Source organism: Haliotis cracherodii, unplaced genomic scaffold (assembly GCF_022045235.1).
Source record: "Haliotis cracherodii isolate W230 unplaced genomic scaffold, xgHalCrac1.p SCAF_13, whole genome shotgun sequence".
Lineage (NCBI taxonomy): Eukaryota > Metazoa > Mollusca > Gastropoda > Lepetellida > Haliotidae > Haliotis > Haliotis cracherodii.
The window spans coordinates 362,329-381,356 of NW_027266268.1; positions in this window are offsets into that span (position 1 = coordinate 362,329).

Consider the following 19,028-nt stretch of genomic DNA (forward strand, 5'->3'; position numbering starts at 1 on the left):
ATTCTCAAAAGTATAAGTTTCAGAACAAAAATGTTTGGTGTGTGGATGCATTCTTACATGGTCCACCCTCATGAAAAAAATTGGCGCAATTGCATAAAAATTCAGGACTTGAGGCCGAACTATAAATACATCAGCGATTCGAACTTTTTCACATGCACGACTTTTACGCCATGAGAGTTATTCTGAAAAGTATAAGTTTCAGAACAAAGATGTTTGGTGTGTGGATGCATTCTTACATGGTCCACCCTCATGAAAAAAATTGGCGCAATTGCATAAAAATTCAGGACTTGAGGTCGAACGATAAATACATCAGCGATTCGAACTTTTTCACATGCACGACTTTTACGCCATGAGAGTTATTCTGAAAAGTATAAGTTTCAGAACAAAAATGTTTGGTGTGTGGATGCATTCTTACATGGTCCACACTCATGAAAAAAATTGGTGCCTTTGCAAGAAAAATCATGACTTGAGGTCGAACTATAAATACATCAGCGATTCGAACTTTTTCACATGCACGACTTTTACGCCATGAGAGTTATTCTGAAAAATATAAGTTTCAGAACAAAAATGTTTGGTGTGTGGATGCATTCTTACATGGTCCACCCTCATGAAAAAAATTGGCGAAATTGCATAGAAATTCAGGACTTGAGGCCGAACTATAAATACATCAGCGATTCGAACTTTTTCGCATGCACGACTTTTACGCCATGAGAGCTATTCTGAAAAGTATAAGTTTCAGAACAAAAATGTTTGGTGTGTGGATGCATTCTTACATGGTCCACCCTCATGAAAAAAATTGGCGCAATTGCATAAAAATTCAGGACTTGAGGTCGAACTATAAATAAATCAGCGATTCGAACTTTTTCGCATGCACGACTTTTACGCCATGAGAGTTATTCTGAAAAGTATAAGTTTCAGAACAAAAATGTTTGGTGTGTGGATGCATTCTTACATGGTCCACCCTCATGAAAAGAATTGGCGCATTTGCAAGAAAAATCATGACTTGAGGTCGAACTATAAATACATCAGCGATTCGAACTTTTTCACATGCACGACTTTTACGCCATGAGAGTTATTCTGAAAAGTATAAGTTTCAGAACAAAAATGTTTGGTGTGTGGATGCATTCTTACATGGTCCACCCTCATGAAAAAAATTGGCGCATTTGCAAGAAAAATCATGACTTGAGGTCGAACTATAAATACATCAGCGATTCGAACTTTTTCACATGCACGACTTTTACGCCATGAGAGTTATTCTGAAAAGTATAAGTTTCAGAACAAAAATGTTTGGTGTGTGGATGCATTCTTACATGGTCCACCCTCATGAAAAAAATTGGTGCCTTTGCAAGAAAAATCATGACTTGAGGTCGAACTATAAATACATCAGCGATTCGAACTTTTTCACATGCACGACTTTTACGCCATGAGAGTTATTCTGAAAAGTATAAGTTTCAGAACAAAAATGTTTGGTGTGTGGATGCATTCTTACATGGTCCACCCTCATGAAAAAAATTGGCGCAATTGCATAGAAATTCAGGACTTGAGGCCGAACTATAAATACATCAGCGATTCGAACTTTTTCTCATGCACGACTTACGCCATGAGAGTTATTCTGAAAAGTATAAGTTTCAGAACAAAAATGTTTGGTGTGTGGATGCATTCTTACATGGTCCACCCTCATGAAAAAAATTGGTGCCTTTGCAAGAAAAATCATGACTTGAGGTCGAACTATAAATACATCAGCGATTCGAACTTTTTCACATGCACGACTTTTACGCCATGAGAGTTATTCTGAAAAGTATAAGTTTCAGAACAAAAATGTTTGGTGTGTGGATGCATTCTTACATGGTCCACCCTCATGAAAAAAATTGGCGCAATTGCATAGAAATTCAGGACTTGAGGCCGAACTATAAATACATCAGCGATTCGAACTTTTTCTCATGCACGACTTACGCCATGAGAGCTATTCTCAAAAGTATAAGTTTTAGAACAAAAATGTTTGGTGTGTGGATGCATTCTTACATGGTCCACCCTCATGAAAAAAATTGGCGCATTCGCAAGAAAAATCATGACTTGAGGTCGAACTATAAATACATCAGCGATTCGAACTTTTTCTCATGCACGACTTTTACGCCATGAGAGTTATTCTGAAAAGTATAAGTTTCAGAACAAAAATGTTTGGTGTGTGGATGCATTCTTACATGGTCCACCCTCATGAAAAAAATTGGCGCAATTGCATAAAAATTCAGGACTTGAGGCCGAACTATAAATACATCAGCGATTCGAACTTTTTCACATGCACGACTTTTACGCCATGAGAGTTATTCTGAAAAGTATAAGTTTCAGAACAAAGATGTTTGGTGTGTGGATGCATTCTTACATGGTCCACCCTCATGAAAAAAATTGGCGCAATTGCATAAAAATTCAGGACTTGAGGTCGAACGATAAATACATCAGCGATTCGAACTTTTTCACATGCACGACTTTTACGCCATGAGAGTTATTCTGAAAAGTATAAGTTTCAGAACAAAAATGTTTGGTGTGTGGATGCATTCTTACATGGTCCACCCTCATGAAAAGAATTAGTGCATTTCCAAGAAAAATCATGACTTGAGGTCGAACTATAAATACATCAGCGATTCGAACTTTTTCACATGCACGACTTTTACGCCATGAGAGTTATTCTGAAAAGTATAAGTTTCAGAACAAAAATGTTTGGTGTGTGGATGCATTCTTACATGGTCCACCCTCATGAAAAAAATTAGCGCATTTGCAAGAAAAATCATGACTTGAGGTCGAACTATAAATACATCAGCGATTCGAACTTTTTCACATGCACGACTTTTACGCCATGAGAGCTATTCTCAAAAGTATAAGTTTTAGAACAAAAATGTTTGGTGTGTGGATGCATTCTTACATGGTCCACCCTCATGAAAAAAATAAGCGCATTTGCAAGAAAAATCATGACTTGAGGTCGAACTATAAATACATCAGCGATTCGAACTTTTTCACATGCACGACTTTTACGCCATGAGAGCTATTCTCGAAAGTATAAGTTTCAGAACAAAAATGTTTGGTGTGTGGATGCATTCTTACATGGTCCACCCTCATGAAAAAAATTGGCGCAATTGGATAAAAATTCTGGACTTGAGGTCGAACTATAAATAAATCAGCGATTCGAACTTTTTCACATGCACGACTTTTTCGCCATGAGAGTTATTCTGAAAAGTATAAGTTTCAGAACAAAAATGTTTGGTGTGTGGATGCATTCTTACATGGTCCACACTCATGAAAAAAATTGGTGCCTTTGCAAGAAAAATCATGACTTGAGGTCGAACTATAAATACATCAGCGATTCGAACTTTTTCACATGCACGACTTTTACGCCATGAGAGTTATTCTGAAAAGTATAAGTTTCAGAACAAAAATGTTTGGTGTGTGGATGCATTCTTACATGGTCCACCCTCATGAAAAAAATTGGCGAAATTGCATAGAAATTCAGGACTTGAGGCCGAACTATAAATACATCAGCGATTCGAACTTTTTCGCATGCACGACTTTTACGCCATGAGAGCTATTCTGAAAAGTATAAGTTTCAGAACAAAAATGTTTGGTGTGTGGATGCATTCTTACATGGTCCACCCTCATGAAAAAAATTGGCGCAATTGCATAAAAATTCAGGACTTGAGGTCGAACTATAAATAAATCAGCGATTCGAACTTTTTCGCATGCACGACTTTTACGCCATGAGAGTTATTCTGAAAAGTATAAGTTTCAGAACAAAAATGTTTGGTGTGTGGATGCATTCTTACATGGTCCACCCTCATGAAAAAAATTGGCGCATTTGCAAGAAAAATCATGACTTGAGGTCGAACTATAAATACATCAGCGATTCGAACTTTTTCACATGCACGACTTTTACGCCATGAGAGTTATTCTGAAAAGTATAAGTTTCAGAACAAAAATGTTTGGTGTGTGGATGCATTCTTACATGGTCCACCCTCATGAAAAAAATTGGCGCATTTGCAAGAAAAATCATGACTTGAGGTCGAACTATAAATACATCAGCGATTCGAACTTTTTCACATGCACGACTTTTACGCCATGAGAGTTATTCTGAAAAGTATAAGTTTCAGAACAAAAATGTTTGGTGTGTGGATGCATTCTTACATGGTCCACCCTCATGAAAAAAATTGGTGCCTTTGCAAGAAAAATCATGACTTGAGGTCGAACTATAAATACATCAGCGATTCGAACTTTTTCACATGCACGACTTTTACGCCATGAGAGTTATTCTGAAAAGTATAAGTTTCAGAACAAAAATGTTTGGTGTGTGGATGCATTCTTACATGGTCCACCCTCATGAAAAAAATTGGCGCAATTGCATAGAAATTCAGGACTTGAGGCCGAACTATAAATACATCAGCGATTCGAACTTTTTCTCATGCACGACTTACGCCATGAGAGTTATTCTGAAAAGTATAAGTTTCAGAACAAAAATGTTTGGTGTGTGGATGCATTCTTACATGGTCCACCCTCATGAAAAAAATTGGTGCCTTTGCAAGAAAAATCATGACTTGAGGTCGAACTATAAATACATCAGCGATTCGAACTTTTTCACATGCACGACTTTTACGCCATGAGAGTTATTCTGAAAAGTATAAGTTTCAGAACAAAAATGTTTGGTGTGTGGATGCATTCTTACATGGTCCACCCTCATGAAAAAAATTGGCGCAATTGCATAGAAATTCAGGACTTGAGGCCGAACTATAAATACATCAGCGATTCGAACTTTTTCTCATGCACGACTTACGCCATGAGAGCTATTCTCAAAAGTATAAGTTTTAGAACAAAAATATTTGGTGTGTGGATGCATTCTTACATGGTCCACCCTCATGAAAAAAATTGGCGCATTCGCAAGAAAAATCATGACTTGAGGTCGAACTATAAATACATCAGCGATTCGAACTTTTTCTCATGCACGACTTTTACGCCATGAGAGTTATTCTGAAAAGTATAAGTTTCAGAACAAAAATGTTTGGTGTGTGGATGCATTCTTACATGGTCCACTCTCATGAAAAAAATTGGCGAAATTGCATAGAAATTCAGGACTTGAGGCCGAACTATAAATACATCAGCGATTCGAACTTTTTCGCATGCACGACTTTTACGCCATGAGAGCTATTCTGAAAAGTATAAGTTTCAGAACAAAAATGTTTGGTGTGTGGATGCATTCTTACATGGTCCACCCTCATGAAAAAAATTGGCGCAATTGCATAAAAATTCAGGACTTGAGGTCGAACTATAAATAAATCAGCGATTCGAACTTTTTCGCATGCACGACTTTTACGCCATGAGAGTTATTCTGAAAAGTATAAGTTTCAGAACAAAAATGTTTGGTGTGTGGATGCATTCTTACATGGTCCACCCTCATGAAAAAAATTGGCGCATTTGCAAGAAAAATCATGACTTGAGGTCGAACTATAAATACATCAGCGATTCGAACTTTTTCACATGCACGACTTTTACGCCATGAGAGTTATTCTGAAAAGTATAAGTTTCAGAACAAAAATGTTTGGTGTGTGGATGCATTCTTACATGGTCCACCCTCATGAAAAAAATTGGCGCATTTGCAAGAAAAATCATGACTTGAGGTCGAACTATAAATACATCAGCGATTCGAACTTTTTCACATGCACGACTTTTACGCCATGAGAGTTATTCTGAAAAGTATAAGTTTCAGAACAAAAATGTTTGGTGTGTGGATGCATTCTTACATGGTCCACCCTCATGAAAAAAATTGGTGCCTTTGCAAGAAAAATCATGACTTGAGGTCGAACTATAAATACATCAGCGATTCGAACTTTTTCACATGCACGACTTTTACGCCATGAGAGTTATTCTGAAAAGTATAAGTTTCAGAACAAAAATGTTTGGTGTGTGGATGCATTCTTACATGGTCCACCCTCATGAAAAAAATTGGCGCAATTGCATAGAAATTCAGGACTTGAGGCCGAACTATAAATACATCAGCTATTCGAACTTTTTCACATGCACGATTTACGCCATGAGAGCTATTCTCAAAAGTATAAGTTTCAGAACAAAAATGTTTGGTGTGTGGATGCATTCTTACATGGTCCACCCTCATGAAAAAAATTGGCGCAATTGCATAGAAATTCAGGACTTGAGGCCGAACTATAAATACATCAGCGATTCGAACTTTTTCTCATGCACGATTTACGCCATGAGAGCTATTCTCAAAAGTATAAGTTTCAGAACTAAAATGTTTGGTGTGTGGATGCATTCTTACATGGTCCACCCTCATGAAAAAAATTGGCGCATTCGCATTAAAAATCATGACTTGAGGTCGAACTATAAATACATCAGCGATTCGAACTTTTTCACATGCACGACTTTTACGCCATGAGAGTTATTCTGAAAAGTATAAGTTTCAGAACAAAAATGTTTGGTGTGTGGATGCATTCTTACATGGTCCACCCTCATGAAAAAAATTGGTGCCTTTGCAAGAAAAATCATGACTTGAGGTCGAACTATAAATACATCAGCGATTCGAACTTTTTCACATGCACGACTTTTACGCCATGAGAGTTATTCTGAAAAGTATAAGTTTCAGAACAAAAATGTTTGGTGTGTGGATGCATTCTTACATGGTCCACCCTCATGAAAAAAATTGGTGCCTTTGCAAGAAAAATCATGACTTGAGGTCGAACTATAAATACATCAGCGATTCGAACTTTTTCACATGCACGACTTTTACGCCATGAGAGTTATTCTGAAAAGTATAAGTTTCAGAACAAAAATGTTTGGTGTGTGGATGCATTCTTACATGGTCCACCCTCATGAAAAAAATTGGCGCAATTGCATAGAAATTCAGGACTTGAGGCCGAACTATAAATACATCAGCGATTCGAACTTTTTCTCATGCACGACTTACGCCATGAGAGTTATTCTGAAAAGTATAAGTTTCAGAACAAAAATGTTTGGTGTGTGGATGCATTCTTACATGGTCCACCCTCATGAAAAAAATTGGTGCCTTTGCAAGAAAAATCATGACTTGAGGTCGAACTATAAATACATCAGCGATTCGAACTTTTTCACATGCACGACTTTTACGCCATGAGAGTTATTCTGAAAAGTATAAGTTTCAGAACAAAAATGTTTGGTGTGTGGATGCATTCTTACATGGTCCACCCTCATGAAAAAAATTGGCGCAATTGCATAGAAATTCAGGACTTGAGGCCGAACTATAAATACATCAGCGATTCGAACTTTTTCTCATGCACGACTTACGCCATGAGAGCTATTCTCAAAAGTATAAGTTTCAGAACAAAAATGTTTGGTGTGTGGATGCATTCTTACATGGTCCACCCTCATGAAAAAAATTGGCGCATTCGCAAGAAAAATCATGACTTGAGGTCGAACTATAAATACATCAGCGATTCGAACTTTTTCACATGCACGACTTTTACGCCATGAGAGTTATTCTGAAAAGTATAAGTTTCAGAACAAAAATGTTTGGTGTGTGGATGCATTCTTACATGGTCCACCCTCATGAAAAAAATTGGTGCCTTTGCAAGAAAAATCATGACTTGAGGTCGAACTATAAATACATCAGCGATTCGAACTTTTTCACATGCACGACTTTTACGCCATGAGAGTTATTCTGAAAAGTATAAGTTTCAGAACAAAAATGTTTGGTGTGTGGATGCATTCTTACATGGTCCACCCTCATGAAAAAAATTGGCGCATTTGCAAGAAAAATCATGACTTGAGGTCGAACTATAAATACATCAGCGATTCGAACTTTTTCACATGCACGACTTTTACGCCATGAGAGTTATTCTGAAAAGTATAAGTTTCAGAACAAAAATGTTTGGTGTTTGGATGCATTCTTGCATGGTCCTCCCTCATGAAAAAAATTGGCGCAATTGCATAGAAATTCAGGACTTGAGGCCGAACTATAAATAAATCACCGATTCGAACTTTTTTGCATGCACGACTTTTACGCCATGAGAGTTATTCTGAAAAGTATAAGTTTCAGAACAAAAATGTTTGGTGTGTGGATGCATTCTTACATGGTCCACCCTCATGAAAAAAATTGGCGCATTTGCAAGAAAAATCAGGACTTGAGGTCGAACTATAAATATATCAGCGATTCGAACTTTTTCAAATGCACGACTTTTACGCCATGAGAGTTATTCTGAAAAGTATAAGTTTCAGAACAAAAATGTTTGGTGTGTGGATGCATTCTTACATGGTCCACCCTCATGAAAAAAATTGGTGCCTTTGGAAGAAAAATCATGACTTGAGGTCGAACTATAAATACATCAGCGATTCGAACTTTTTCACATGCACGACTTTTACGCCATGAGAGTTATTCTGAAAAGTATAAGTTTCAGAACAAAAATGTTTGGTGTGTGGATGCATTCTTACATGGTCCACCCTCATGAAAAAAATTGGCGAAATTGCATAGAAATTCAGGACTTGAGGCCGAACTATAAATACATCAGCGATTCGAACTTTTTCGCATGCACGACTTTTACGCCATGAGAGCTATTCTGAAAAGTATAAGTTTCAGAACAAAAATGTTTGGTGTGTGGATGCATTCTTACATGGTCCACCCTCATGAAAAAAATTGGTGCAATTGCATAAAAATTCAGGACTTGAGGTCGAACTATAAATAAATCAGCGATTCGAACTTTTTCGCATGCACGACTTTTACGCCATGAGAGTTATTCTGAAAAGTATAAGTTTCAGAACAAAAATGTTTGGTGTGTGGATGCATTCTTACATGGTCCACCCTCATGAAAAAAATTGGCGCATTTGCAAGAAAAATCATGACTTGAGGTCGAACTATAAATACATCAGCGATTCGAACTTTTTCACATGCACGACTTTTACGCCATGAGAGTTATTCTGAAAAGTATAAGTTTCAGAACAAAAATGTTTGGTGTGTGGATGCATTCTTACATGGTCCACCCTCATGAAAAAAATTGGTGCCTTTGCAAGAAAAATCATGACTTGAGGTCGAACTATAAATACATCAGCGATTCGAACTTTTTCACATGCACGACTTTTACGCCATGAGAGTTATTCTGAAAAGTATAAGTTTCAGAACAAAAATGTTTGGTGTGTGGATGCATTCTTACATGGTCCACCCTCATGAAAAAAATTGGTGCCTTTGCAAGAAAAATCATGACTTGAGGTCGAACTATAAATACATCAGCGATTCGAACTTTTTCACATGCACGACTTTTACGCCATGAGAGTTATTCTGAAAAGTATAAGTTTCAGAACAAAAATGTTTGGTGTGTGGATGCATTCTTACATGGTCCACCCTCATGAAAAAAATTGGCGCAATTGCATAGAAATTCAGGACTTGAGGCCGAACTATAAATACATCAGCGATTCGAACTTTTTCTCATGCACGACTTACGCCATGAGAGTTATTCTGAAAAGTATAAGTTTCAGAACAAAAATGTTTGGTGTGTGGATGCATTCTTACATGGTCCACCCTCATGAAAAAAATTGGTGCCTTTGCAAGAAAAATCATGACTTGAGGTCGAACTATAAATACATCAGCGATTCGAACTTTTTCACATGCACGACTTTTACGCCATGAGAGTTATTCTGAAAAGTATAAGTTTCAGAACAAAAATGTTTGGTGTGTGGATGCATTCTTACATGGTCCACCCTCATGAAAAAAATTGGCGCAATTGCATAGAAATTCAGGACTTGAGGCCGAACTATAAATACATCAGCGATTCGAACTTTTTCTCATGCACGACTTACGCCATGAGAGCTATTCTCAAAAGTATAAGTTTCAGAACAAAAATGTTTGGTGTGTGGATGCATTCTTACATGGTCCACCCTCATGAAAAAAATTGGCGCATTCGCAAGAAAAATCATGACTTGAGGTCGAACTATAAATACATCAGCGATTCGAACTTTTTCACATGCACGACTTTTACGCCATGAGAGTTATTCTGAAAAGTATAAGTTTCAGAACAAAAATGTTTGGTGTGTGGATGCATTCTTACATGGTCCACCCTCATGAAAAAAATTGGTGCCTTTGCAAGAAAAATCATGACTTGAGGTCGAACTATAAATACATCAGCGATTCGAACTTTTTCACATGCACGACTTTTACGCCATGAGAGTTATTCTGAAAAGTATAAGTTTCAGAACAAAAATGTTTGGTGTGTGGATGCATTCTTACATGGTCCACCCTCATGAAAAAAATTGGCGCATTTGCAAGAAAAATCATGACTTGAGGTCGAACTATAAATACATCAGCGATTCGAACTTTTTCACATGCACGACTTTTACGCCATGAGAGTTATTCTGAAAAGTATAAGTTTCAGAACAAAAATGTTTGGTGTTTGGATGCATTCTTGCATGGTCCTCCCTCATGAAAAAAATTGGCGCAATTGCATAGAAATTCAGGACTTGACGTCGAACTATGAATAAATCACCGATTCGAACTTTTTCGCATGCACGACTTTTACGCCATGAGAGTTATTCTGAAAAGTATAAGTTTCAGAACAAAAATGTTTGGTGTGTGGATGCATTCTTACATGGTCCACCCTCATGAAAAAAATTGGCGCATTTGCAAGAAAAATCAGGACTTGAGGTCGAACTATAAATATATCAGCGATTCGAACTTTTTCAAATGCACGACTTTTACGGCATGAGAGTTATTCTGAAAAGTATAAGTTTCAGAACAAAAATGTTTGGTGTGTGGATGCATTCTTACATGGTCCACCCTCATGAAAAAAATTGGTGTCTTTGGACGAAAAATCATGACTTGAGGTCGAACTATAAATACATCAGCGATTCGAACTTTTTCACATGCACGACTTTTACGCCATGAGAGTTATTCTGAAAAGTATAAGTTTCAGAACAAAAATGTTTGGTGTGTGGATGCATTCTTACATGGTCCACCCTCATGAAAAAAATTGGCGAAATTGCATAGAAATTCAGGACTTGAGGCCGAACTATAAATACATCAGCGATTCGAACTTTTTCGCATGCACGACTTTTACGCCATGAGAGCTATTCTGAAAAGTATAAGTTTCAGAACAAAAATGTTTGGTGTGTGGATGCATTCTTACATGGTCCACCCTCATGAAAAAAATTGGCGCAATTGCATAAAAATTCAGGACTTGAGGTCGAACTATAAATAAATCAGCGATTCGAACTTTTTCGCATGCACGACTTTTACGCCATGAGAGTTATTCTGAAAAGTATAAGTTTCAGAACAAAAATGTTTGGTGTGTGGATGCATTCTTACATGGTCCACCCTCATGAAAAAAATTGGCGCATTTGCAAGAAAAATCATGACTTGAGGTCGAACTATAAATACATCAGCGATTCGAACTTTTTCACATGCACGACTTTTACGCCATGAGAGTTATTCTGAAAAGTATAAGTTTCAGAACAAAAATGTTTGGTGTGTGGATGCATTCTTACATGGTCCACCCTCATGAAAAAAATTGGCGCATTTGCAAGAAAAATCATGACTTGAGGTCGAACTATAAATACATCAGCGATTCGAACTTTTTCACATGCACGACTTTTACGCCATGAGAGTTATTCTGAAAAGTATAAGTTTCAGAACAAAAATGTTTGGTGTGCGGATGCATTCTTACATGGTCCACCCTCATGAAAAAAATTGGCGCAATTGCATAGAAATTCAGGACTTGAGGCCGAACTATAAATACATCAGCGATTCGAACTTTTTCTCATGCACGACTTACGCCATGAGAGTTATTCTGAAAAGTATAAGTTTCAGAACAAAAATGTTTGGTGTGTGGATGCATTCTTACATGGTCCACCCTCATGAAAAAAATTGGTGCCTTTGCAAGAAAAATCATGACTTGAGGTCGAACTATAAATACATCAGCGATTCGAACTTTTTCACATGCACGACTTTTACGCCATGAGAGTTATTCTGAAAAGTATAAGTTTCAGAACAAAAATGTTTGGTGTGTGGATGCATTCTTACATGGTCCACCCTCATGAAAAAAATTGGCGCAATTGCATAGAAATTCAGGACTTGAGGCCGAACTATAAATACATCAGCGATTCGAACTTTTTCTCATGCACGACTTACGCCATGAGAGCTATTCTCAAAAGTATAAGTTTCAGAACAAAAATGTTTGGTGTGTGGATGCATTCTTACATGGTCCACCCTCATGAAAAAAATTGGCGCATTCGCAAGAAAAATCATGACTTGAGGTCGAACTATAAATACATCAGCGATTCGAACTTTTTCGCATGCACGACTTTTACGCCATGAGAGTTATTCTGAAAAGTATAAGTTTCAGAACAAAAATGTTTGGTGTGTGGATGCATTCTTACATGGTCCACCCTCATGAAAAAAATTGGCCAAATTGCATAGAAATTCAGGACTTGAGGCCGAACTATAAATACATCAGCGATTCGAACTTTTTCGCATGCACGACTTTTACGCCATGAGAGCTATTCTGAAAAGTATAAGTTTCAGAACAAAAATGTTTGGTGTGTGGATGCATTCTTACATGGTCCACCCTCATGAAAAAAATTGGCGCAATTGCATAAAAATTCAGGACTTGAGGTCGAACTATAAATAAATCAGCGATTCGAACTTTTTCGCATGGACGACTTTTACGCCATGAGAGTTATTCTGAAAAGTATAAGTTTCAGAACAAAAATGTTTGGTGTGTGGATGCATTCTTACATGGTCCACCCTCATGAAAAAAATTGGCGCATTTGCAAGAAAAATCATGACTTGAGGTCGAACTATAAATACATCAGCGATTCGAACTTTTTCACATGCACGACTTTTACGCCATGAGAGTTATTCTGAAAAGTATAAGTTTCAGAACAAAAATGTTTGGTGTGTGGATGCATTCTTACATGGTCCACCCTCATGAAAAAAATTGGTGCCTTTGCAAGAAAAATCATGACTTGAGGTCGAACTATAAATACATCAGCGATTCGAACTTTTTCACATGCACGACTTTTACGCCATGAGAGTTATTCTGAAAAGTATAAGTTTCAGAACAAAAATGTTTGGTGTGTGGATGCATTCTTACATGGTCCACCCTCATGAAAAAATTGGCGCAATTGCATAGAAATTCAGGACTTGAGGCCGAACTATAAATACATCAGCGATTCGAACTTTTTCGCATGCACGACTTACGCCATGAGAGCTATTCTCAAAAGTATAAGTTTCAGAACAAAAATGTTTGGTGTGTGGATGCATTCTTACATGGTCCACCCTCATGAAAAAAATTGGCGCATTCGCAAGAAAAATCATGACTTGAGGTCGAACTATAAATACATCAGCGATTCGAACTTTTTCACATGCACGACTTTTACGCCATGAGAGTTATTCTGAAAAGTATAAGTTTCAGAACAAAAATGTTTGGTGTGTGGATGCATTCTTACATGGTCCACCCTCATGAAAAAAATTGGTGCCTTTGCAAGAAAAATCATGACTTGAGGTCGAACTATAAATACATCAGCGATTCGAACTTTTTCACATGCACGACTTTTACGCCATGAGAGTTATTCTGAAAAGTATAAGTTTCAGAACAAAAATGTTTGGTGTGTGGATGCATTCTTACATGGTCCACCCTCATAAAAAAAATTGGCGAAATTGCATAGAACTTCAGGACTTGAGGCCAAACTATAAATACATCAGCGATTCGAACTTTTTCGCATGCACGACTTACGCCATGAGAGCTATTCTCAAAAGTATAAGTTTCAGAACAAAAATGTTTGGTGTGTGGATGCATTCTTACATGGTCCACCCTCATGAAAAAAATTGGCGCATTCGCAAGAAAAATCATGACTTGAGGTCGAACTATAAATACATCAGCGATTCGAACTTTTTCACATGCACGACTTTTACGCCATGAGAGTTATTCTGAAAAGTATAAGTTTCAGAACAAAAATGTTTGGTGTGTGGATGCATTCTTACATGGTCCACCCTCATGAAAAAAATTGGTGCCTTTGCAAGAAAAATCATGACTTGAGGTCGAACTATAAATACATCAGCGATTCGAACTTTTTCACATGCACGACTTTTACGCCATGAGAGTTATTCTGAAAAGTATAAGTTTCAGAACAAAAATGTTTGGTGTGTGGATGCATTCTTACATGGTCCACCCTCATAAAAAAAATTGGCGAAATTGCATAGAACTTCAGGACTTGAGGCCGAACTATAAATACATCAGCGATTCGAACTTTTTCGCATGCACGACTTTTACGCCATGAGAGCTATTCTGAAAAGTATAAGTTTCAGAACAAAAATGTTTGGTGTGTGGATGCATTCTTACATGGTCCACCCTCATGAAAAAAATTGGCGCAATTGCATAAAAATTCAGGACTTGAGGTCGAACTATAAATAAATCAGCGATTCGAACTTTTTCGCATGCACGACTTTTACGGCATGAGAGTTATTCTGAAAAGTATAAGTTTCAGAACAAAAATGTTTGGTGTGTGGATGCATTCTTACATGGTCCACCCTCATGAAAAAAATTGGCGCATTTGCAAGAAAAATCATGACTTGAGGTCGAACTATAAATACATCAGCGATTCGAACTTTTTCACATGCACGACTTTTACGCCATGAGAGTTATTCTGAAAAGTATAAGTTTCAGAACAAAAATGTTTGGTGTGTGGATGCATTCTTACATGGTCCACCCTCATGAAAAAAATTGGCGCATTTGCAAGAAAAATCATGACTTGAGGTCGAACTATAAATACATCAGCGATTCGAACTTTTTCACATGCACGACTTTTACGCCATGAGAGTTATTCTGAAAAGTATAAGTTTCAGAAGAAAAATGTTTGGTGTGCGGATGCATTCTTACATGGTCCACCCTCATGAAAAAAATTGGCGCAATTGCATAGAAATTCAGGACTTGAGGCCGAACTATAAATACATCAGCGATTCGAACTTTTTCTCATGCACGACTTACGCCATGAGAGTTATTCTGAAAAGTATAAGTTTCAGAACAAAAATGTTTGGTGTGTGGATGCATTCTTACATGGTCCACCCTCATGAAAAAAATTGGCGCAATTGCATAGAAATTCAGGACTTGAGGCCGAACTATAAATACATCAGCGATTCGAACTTTTTCTCATGCACGACTTACGCCATGAGAGCTATTCTCAAAAGTATAAGTTTCAGAACAAAAATGTTTGGTGTGTGGATGCATTCTTACATGGTCCACCCTCATGAAAAAAATTGGCGCATTCGCAAGAAAAATCATGACTTGAGGTCGAACTATAAATACATCAGCGATTCGAACTTTTTCACATGCACGACTTTTACGCCATGAGAGTTATTCTGAAAAGTATAAGTTTCAGAACAAAAATGTTTGGTGTGTGGATGCATTCTTACATGGTCCACCCTCATGAAAAAAATTGGCCAAATTGCATAGAAATTCAGGACTTGAGGCCGAACTATAAATACATCAGCGATTCGAACTTTTTCGCATGCACGACTTTTACGCCATGAGAGCTATTCTGAAAAGTATAAGTTTCAGAACAAAAATGTTTGGTGTGTGGATGCATTCTTACATGGTCCACCCTCATGAAAAAAATTGGCGCAATTGCATAAAAATTCAGGACTTGAGGTCGAACTATAAATAAATCAGCGATTCGAACTTTTTCGCATGGACGACTTTTACGCCATGAGAGTTATTCTGAAAAGTATAAGTTTCAGAACAAAAATGTTTGGTGTGTGGATGCATTCTTACATGGTCCACACTCATGAAAAAAATTGGCGCATTTGCAAGAAAAATCATGACTTGAGGTCGAACTATAAATACATCAGCGATTCGAACTTTTTCACATGCACGACTTTTACGCCATGAGAGTTATTCTGAAAAGTATAAGTTTCAGAACAAAAATGTTTGGTGTGTGGATGCATTCTTACATGGTCCACCCTCATGAAAAAAATTGGTGCCTTTGCAAGAAAAATCATGACTTGAGGTCGAACTATAAATACATCAGCGATTCGAACTTTTTCACATGCACGACTTTTACGCCATGAGAGTTATTCTGAAAAGTATAAGTTTCAGAACAAAAATGTTTGGTGTGTGGATGCATTCTTACATGGTCCACCCTCATGAAAAAATTGGCGCAATTGCATAGAAATTCAGGACTTGAGGCCGAACTATAAATACATCAGCGATTCGAACTTTTTCGCATGCACGACTTACGCCATGAGAGCTATTCTCAAAAGTATAAGTTTCAGAACAAAAATGTTTGGTGTGTGGATGCATTCTTACATGGTCCACCCTCATGAAAAAAATTGGCGCATTCGCAAGAAAAATCATGACTTGAGGTCGAACTATAAATACATCAGCGATTCGAACTTTTTCACATGCACGACTTTTACGCCATGAGAGTTATTCTGAAAAGTATAAGTTTCAGAACAAAAATGTTTGGTGTGTGGATGCATTCTTACATGGTCCACCCTCATGAAAAAAATTGGTGCCTTTGCAAGAAAAATCATGACTTGAGGTCGAACTATAAATACATCAGCGATTCGAACTTTTTCACATGCACGACTTTTACGCCATGAGAGTTATTCTGAAAAGTATAAGTTTCAGAACAAAAATGTTTGGTGTGTGGATGCATTCTTACATGGTCCACCCTCATAAAAAAAATTGGCGAAATTGCATAGAACTTCAGGACTTGAGGCCAAACTATAAATACATCAGCGATTCGAACTTTTTCGCATGCACGACTTACGCCATGAGAGCTATTCTCAAAAGTATAAGTTTCAGAACAAAAATGTTTGGTGTGTGGATGCATTCTTACATGGTCCACCCTCATGAAAAAAATTGGCGCATTCGGAAGAAAAATCATGACTTGAGGTCGAACTATAAATACATCAGCGATTCGAACTTTTTCACATGCACGACTTTTACGCCATGAGAGTTATTCTGAAAAGTATAAGTTTCAGAACAAAAATGTTTGGTGTGTGGATGCATTCTTACATGGTCCACCCTCATGAAAAAAATTGGTGCCTTTGCAAGAAAAATCATGACTTGAGGTCGAACTATAAATACATCAGCGATTCGAACTTTTTCACATGCACGACTTTTACGCCATGAGAGTTATTCTGAAAAGTATAAGTTTCAGAACAAAAATGTTTGGTGTGTGGATGCATTCTTACATGGTCCACCCTCATAAAAAAAATTGGCGAAATTGCATAGAACTTCAGGACTTGAGGCCGAACTATAAATACATCAGCGATTCGAACTTTTTCGCATGCACGACTTTTACGCCATGAGAGCTATTCTGAAAAGTATAAGTTTCAGAACAAAAATGTTTGGTGTGTGGATGCATTCTTACATGGTCCACCCTCATGAAAAAAATTGGCGCAATTGCATAAAAATTCAGGACTTGAGGTCGAACTATAAATAAATCAGCGATTCGAACTTTTTCGCATGCACGACTTTTACGCCATGAGAGTTATTCTGAAAAGTATAAGTTTCAGAACAAAAATGTTTGGTGTGTGGATGCATTCTTACATGGTCCACCCTCATGAAAAAAATTGGCGCATTTGCAAGAAAAATCATGACTTGAGGTCGAACTATAAATACATCAGCGATTCGAACTTTTTCACATGCACGACTTTTACGCCATGAGAGTTATTCTGAAAAGTATAAGTTTCAGAACAAAAATGTTTGGTGTGTGGATGCATTCTTACATGGTCCACCCTCATGAAAAAAATTGGCGCATTTGCAAGAAAAATCATGACTTGAGGTCGAACTATAAATACATCAGCGATTCGAACTTTTTCACATGCACGACTTTTACGCCATGAGAGTTATTCTGAAAAGTATAAGTTTCAGAAGAAAAATGTTTGGTGTGCGGATGCATTCTTACATGGTCCACCCTCATGAAAAAAATTGGCGCAATTGCATAGAAATTCAGGACTTGAGGCCGAACTATAAATACATCAGCGATTCGAACTTTTTCTCATGCACGACTTACGCCATGAGAGTTATTCTGAAAAGTATAAGTTTCAGAACAAAAATGTTTGGTGTGTGGATGCATTCTTACATGGTCCACCCTCATGAAAAAAATTGGCGCAATTGCATAGAAATTCAGGACTTGAGGCCGAACTATAAATACATCAGCGATTCGAACTTTTTCTCATGCACGACTTACGCCATGAGAGCTATTCTCAAAAGTATAAGTTTCAGAACAAAAATGTTTGGTGTGTGGATGCATTCTTACATGGTCCACCCTCATGAAAAAAATTGGCGCATTCGCAAGAAAAATCATGACTTGAGGTCGAACTATAAATACATCAGCGATTCGAACTTTTTCACATGCACGACTTTTACGCCATGAGAGTTATTCTGAAAAGTATAAGTTTCAGAACAAAAATGTTTGGTGTGTGGATGCATTCTTACATGGTCCACCCTCATGAAAAAAATTGGCCAAATTGCATAGAAATTCAGGACTTGAGGCCGAACTATAAATACATCAGCGATTCGAACTTTTTCGCATGCACGACTTTTACGCCATGAGAGCTATTCTGAAAAGTATAAGTTTCAGAACAAAAATGTTTGGTGTGTGGATGCATTCTTACATGGTCCACCCTCATGAAAAAAATTGGCGCAATTGCATAAAAATTCAGGACTTGAGGTCGAACTATAAATAAATCAGCGATTCGAACTTTTTCGCATGGACGACTTTTACGCCATGAGAGTTATTCTGAAAAGTATAAGTTTCAGAACAAAAATGTTTGGTGTGTGGATGCATTCTTACATGGTCCACCCTCATGAAAAAAATTGGCGCATTTGCAAGAAAAATCATGACTTGAGGTCGAACTATAAATACATCAGCGATTCGAACTTTTTCACATGCACGACTTTTACGCCATGAGAGTTATTCTGAAAAGTATAAGTTTCAGAACAAAAATGTTTGGTGTGTGGATGCATTCTTACATGGTCCACCCTCATGAAAAAAATTGGTGCCTTTGCAAG